The following is a 6,560-nucleotide window of genomic DNA, read 5'->3' on the forward strand; positions in this document are numbered from 1 at the left end:
TTTTTGTTTGTTTTTTTCAGTGAATGTGTACATTTCCCAGGGCTACATTATTCCAAGTCTTACAGCTTAAGAGATATAAAACTCCTGAACCTCTCAACTAACAAAAGAGCTACAGATGGTCAAACGAAGGACAGAACATGTTCTTTTGCCTCGGACATTCCTGACATTCTGCCTCCCTGCCCCGCTGTGGGAGCATCGGTGGGCCTTCATCTGCCCGGTCAGGCGCCTGCTCCAGTTGTTTGCATGTGAGCGGGACGGGCAGAGGAGGTGGGGGGGGGACATTCCCTGAATTCCAGTCACAAGTGTCCAGGACCAGACATAAATCAGCTGTTTCAAGAGAGGAGGACGGGCCGCGCGACCGGACTATAAGAGACAAACTGAGGCTGAGACTGTCCTCCTGTCTATTTGTGGACATGCTGAGTCAGCATTCACTCTTTTCAGTTTATAGTTCATTCAGTTTTACACACTTTCAGCTATTTTAAGCCTTCATACAACACAACATTCAGCTGCACCTATTTGCTTTTTCAGCTTTAGCATCTGCTTTGATTCCTTTATGTACAATTTTGCTCATTCTTTAAACAAAAACATAAAATAAAAACTAGTCCTGCCACTCAGCAGCTGGTTTTCAGACCTGATTGTTTGTCCAGTAATCGGGACAGGATAAATCAGGAGAAAACTTTCTGAGGACCAGAGACCGGGTTCCCCAAACACTGTGCCACCATGTCACGTCTGAATGAAAACAGCAACAGCCCGACTTTGTTTGGGATAACTAATTTCATCTGCAAATAATTATCTGGTTTCAGTTCTGACACGGAGTGAGCCAATGTGGCGAACATGTCTAAATCCCCTCGCAGACCTCAGAATGTCTGAAAACAAGCACAACGGGCCGAGACGAGCCTCCAGATGTTACAGCAGACACGACAAGTTCCCCGCGAGACAATCAAAGTCACGGCAGTTACCCCAAACTGTGGAAAATCCCGGAACAGGCCGGAAACAACTGAAGCATGAACATGATCAATGAAAGGATAATGAGTGAGCTACCTGCACAGGTGTGGATCCCAAACACACTTCTGCTGGTTTAAAACAGAACTTTAGGAACATATTGTAAGTATTTCTAACACAAATGGTCAGGAAATACCAGCATTTTGTCAAATCCAAAGCAAATACTTGACACATGTTGGTGAGTGATCCCTCTGAATGAAGCACAGATGTAGAAAGGCTCTTTGGTTTGGACAATCAGCTGACGTTCTGTCTGTTTGAGGAGGCTGCAGAGATAAGTAAGATTGATCTCTCTGTTGAGACAACAAATGAGTGCATCTGAATCTCGTTGCTCAGTCAGACAGTCTGAGCCACTTGTCTTGTTTCTGGAAGCCCAGAGGGGAGGACGAGGAAAACACCAAAGATGGAAACCAGAAGTGGTCCCGGTGGACTGTTTCTCATTATAAGGAGGCCAAGGTGGAAGTTTGACCTGAAGAAACCTTGACTCCAACAACAGCCTCAGAAATTCCTGTTAACAAGGCAGAGCAGAGCCGAACAATCGGGCGACTCATTGTGTGACGCCCACCGCTTGGAAACAATATTCCACTTGTTTTGTTAGCAAACCACAGCTGAGTGGAGCTCGGCTGCAGATTCCAACGTCCCGTGAGATAAACTATAAAACTAATGATCTTCTTGGTGCTTGGTGGGAAATATTTTTGCAGAAATTAAGGAAGCAACTGCCAAACTGCTCACAACTGAGAGGTGTGTTGCCCTGATGTGCTGCTTTCAGCCCACAGGGGACCAGTTCAAGATCCTTAATCCATCTGAGTTAGGACTGCTGGGACTGTGGCTGTTTGTGCTCCTTATATCTATGCTTATCAAGTCTTTTTAGAGGTTTGTTCTCGGAGTGACATAGAAGTCGTATTTCACTGGGATGCAACCCGTTGGTGAAAGGGATTCACCAGGAAGTCTCCAAACGTTCATGTTCTCAGTTTGAGTTGCAGAAGCTCGCAGTCGTGTTGCTTGAGTCGTGAACGTCTTCAGAAAACCTTGTCCAACAGAAATAAGCTGTGATTTACAAAAATTAACTGCAGAAAACTGTCTGGGTGTTTTTTGGTGGCAAACACTCAGAATTCAGTGGAGAAATTTGTCTTTTTTCTCCAAGTTTTGAGCTGCAGCCCGTGTGATACCAAGGAGATGTGATATAAATACAACGACTGAGCAAACTGAATGCTCTTCCAGCACTCTCACTGTTAAAACTGCATTTTGTTGCTAAAGTAGAAGCTAATTCACTTTAGCTGTCTGCTATGACGTGTTCTTCTTTGAATGCGTTCAGGACAGAGTAAGCTGATCTGTCAGATCATAAAACTCCTTGAAGCTTTTTCAAACTCTGCTTTGAAAATAAACCAAAGACCACAGCTCCAACTCAGAAGTCCTCCACTGTTGATGGTGGTGAATGTGATGTGACCCACGGTTTGTTTTATTTCTACTTCAAAGTCACAGTTTTGGAGTTCCCAGTCAGATACATCAACTTACAGATGAGTTGGGTTTGACATCATTCACAGATCTGAGTTCGGACCTCTCAGGAACGTGAATCAGAACCCCTACATGTAGGAACGGGCATCAACTGGAAGACTGGAGACTGAAACAGAAATAGATAATGTTTCCTGCAGCCATCTGTGTGTTTGTGAAGTTGTCAAAGAAGGCATCACGTTTACTGAGGAGGAGGAGAGACGAGCGCAGCAGTGCACGTTTATAACCCTCTGAGACTTTAAGTCTTTCAGCCTCAGCTTCTGTCCAAAGACTGTTTCCCTAATTATCTCAGACTGCGCAGACAGCACCACAGGCAAGAATAATAAAAATAAATGGAGTCAGATAAATAATGGACAGACACACAAACTGTTTGTGTTTGAGTCATCAAGCTGGTGGAGATTCTCAGTCATCCAGGAGGTGATCGAGCCGAGAGTGGAGTCCTAATCTGCACCTTCATTCTGTGAGTCAGGCTAACAAAGACCCTAATGAGCCTCTGTTGTGAGGGGAGTGATTTAATCTGCTTACAGAACATCTCAGCTTTAAAAGCTGGACCTCCTCTCTGCTGTTTGAATTCATAAAACTGAGAAGAGAAACGTCTTCAGCTGCAGAACAGAATCCTGTTTTTGTTTCTTAACCCTTTTGGGGCCTCTGAGTCATCAAGGTGCAGACAGTTCCACCCTGCACACTAATTCAGGTTAAAATAGTTTTAACTTCGGTGCAGAGCCAATAATCTGTGTGGCACGAAGCTCGACGCGGTTCTGCCCCAAAGTGCACCGCTTCCTGCACAAAGAGGCGTTTGGTGATGGTGTGAAAGCAAACACCTTATATCTGTCTGACAGTCCTGAAAACTGTTTGCTTCAAGAACGCCTGGTATTATTTACCCACAAGTTGCTGTTTTTGTATTAACAGAAAAACTAAGTTTTAAATTCTACCTCTTTGATTTGGTTTAGCGAAAAAGTGAGGAACGGTATAAAAAATGTAAACAAGAAAAGGCAGAACAATCACCAAGCTGCGGACAGTATTCAGTCATTTATAAGACATAAAAATAAAAAAAACAAGAGTCTTTCCTCAGTCCTCCTCTGCAGCATCTGAGACTGCAGCTCCTCAGATTCCTGAATAAAGGTGAAGACGTCAACTCACAGATTTATAAACTTTGGGCCAAAGAATACACAGCTAGGACCGGGCCAGATTTTCCTCCCTCCGCAGCAGAGCTGCATAATGAACTCAGTGTGTTTCAGCTCGCTGCTGAAGGAGGCCCTTTTAGCTGCTCTTTGGCTGCGTCAGCTGGATGATGGAGGAACTTTTAATAAGACGTTTCCCTGCTCGCTGGCCCGTGATGAGGGCAGCAGGATAATACTCCTCTTGTCTTCACCTGCTGTAGATTTCCTAATAAGCCCAAACACAGATACAGGAGTTTCCATCAGGCATCTGAGAGGGGAAGCAACTCAAATATGAGCGTTTTATTACAGAATAACCACATTTAATGCATGAACTGTGTAAAAAACAAACATTAAAGCTGCTGCCAGGGGCTCATTATGGTCGCCACGGTAACTACTACTGTGTCTGTCACTCCCTGACTGCCAAATTAATGAGAGGCAAACCGAAATGTAAGCCTCAGACAGTCAACAAGTGAAAACTGTTAATTTTTATGTTTCTACAGTGTTTTATATTGCAGACACGACAAGTTAAAAACCGTCTTCACTTCCTGTTTTGAGCTAAAATAAAACCAAAACTAAAGTTAAATAAGTACAAAAATATAAAAGTTGCAAAACAGTCAGTGTTTCTGCAGCGGCATCCGGAATTAGATATAATTTATTCTGGATAATGTATGTGTTGTATGAGTTTGACTCTGATTTCACAGCAGGACAGCAGAAAGAGCTCACAGCAGATATGAGCGAGCTCTCATGGAGTTTTGTCTCAGCTTCACTGTTGAATGTTTGTCTGACGGTAGCCATAGTGAGCTGAATTTATATCTTCAGCACGTGAGGCTCGCAGCCGAGCCGGAGAGAGGACGAGAATTAAACAGCATCACCTCAGAGGTGACAGGATCCGTCTCTGACAGAAAACAGGCTTCAGTAAACTGAAGCTCGTCGCTCATTGACTGCGTCACATTTATCTGCAGCAGGTTTCAGTGTAAGAAAACCTGAGAAATGATCTTATCTAACCTGGCAAACCAAAGACAGGAGCCTGTTTGAGACAAACGACTCTGACCTGGGCAAAAGTCACATTTCTAGAAAAACTATTTAGGTTGGCTGTCGGCCATTTTATCTATCAGCAGCATAGTTTTTATTTAAGTACAGAGACTATGAACCTCCATTCAGGCTCGTCTTTGGCTCATATGAAAGGTAAAACAGCTGAAACGAGGTCAGACCAGCGTTTATACGTACTGCATTAAATGGAAACTTTTTATTGACAGGAAACATTTCTGCAAAGGTGAAATGTTTGTTTTTATCATCTTCCAGCTGCCACATCATCAAATACAGTCAATATTTTTAATTTCTTCTGAGTTTGAAGCCTTCAGACAAATGTTACAGGAAAACCGTCTGAACGCTGAGTCAGCGTTCTGTGAACCTTCATGCTGGACTCTCCTACAGCGGGATGAGAAAAAGGAACCGAAGGCTGTGATCATATGAAACTACCAGAATAAATGGCGCCTATAGTTTGGACGTGCTCTTGGCTCGGGGCAGCAGCTGCTCGTTGGGATGATCGGCTTCAGACAGCGATCTATATTCACCCTCAGGACGTATTTATACATTTGCTCTTTGGTCCATTTCCTGCAGACAGCTTTCTGTGAATTCCTTCAATGCCATGCATTAAGAAGGGATGGAAGGGGGGCCGTCTCAGGGGGATTTCCACTTATAGTCCCTTTCGAGTGACATCATTTCCTTTTTTAGCTCTGACGGCTCATTAATTATCTCTGTCACTGATGGTCACTGACAGCTCGGCGTTATTTATTGGAATAGTTTAAAGACTGGATATAAGATACATTTTTTCTGTACCATCCTGTCTTTGCGTCGGTTATATAAAGCAGTAAGATAATACAGCCCTTTTCTTCAGTTTATCCAAGACATTAGGTTTAATCTGGCAGCAGTCAGAATTAAACTCTGTTTCTCCAAACTGAAGTTGCTCAACGAGCTATCCAGAGCAGGTAAGATATTAATTTGGTCAAACTTGAGGTGTAAGAAGGTCCGTCGCAGTCCACCCACACTGGATCCCGTCCTGTTTTGATCATGTGACAGTTTTCCAGTGCATGAAACGAAGCCTTCAGGTTCAGCTCAGGCCTGCAGGATTCTGCCTTTTAAGGTAAGACCCCACTGAGCCGGATCCCTGCGCCCCCCTCCCTCAGGGTGCCCCAGAGTCTCCCTTTAGCTGTCACCAGTCAGTCATGTGAAAACATCTGCAGGAAATTTTTCCTCTTGTCTGACAAAAGGAACAGCAGCTGGTGGTCGTTTGCTTCACGTTCTGTTTGGAGAAGTTTTGCACAGTTGAGTTTCGGCCCGGCCAGTAAAGCAGAACAACACGCTGAAAGAAGAGATCTTTAAATAAAAATAAAACAGGAAGCGTGGTGAACGAATGTGCAGCATTATCTCCCGGTGATGTGACCTCTGGCTCCCTCTGAAGTGATGTGTCTGTAAAATTCATCTCCTTTCTGCCCGGCGCTGTAGGGAGGAACACTTTACCAGTTTAGATTTTCGCTTCATTAGCTGGATTATCAATCATCTGTAAGGATCGGGTCTCTTCTTGGACTGAGTTCCAGGAGTTTTACCACCGAACAGCACAATGAAACAGTGTCTGGATCCGGATATTCCAGCAGCCGACTCAGTCCTCAAAACTGAAGACTTCCTATAAAATTTACATATAAAAATATACATTTAAATCACGTTTAACACAGCTCTTTCAGAGTATGGGGCGCCGTTTGTAAAGGAGCTTGTGCTAAAAATTCATGCCTAAATTTTGTCACATTTAGCTTCAAACACTGTTTAAAAATGTAGTGTTGATTTTCTGATGTCACTTTTTACAACATTTAGCTAGTTACATGTAATTGTTAC

This window comes from Kryptolebias marmoratus, linkage group LG22 (genome assembly GCF_001649575.2).
Source record: "Kryptolebias marmoratus isolate JLee-2015 linkage group LG22, ASM164957v2, whole genome shotgun sequence".
Classification (NCBI taxonomy): domain Eukaryota; kingdom Metazoa; phylum Chordata; class Actinopteri; order Cyprinodontiformes; family Rivulidae; genus Kryptolebias; species Kryptolebias marmoratus.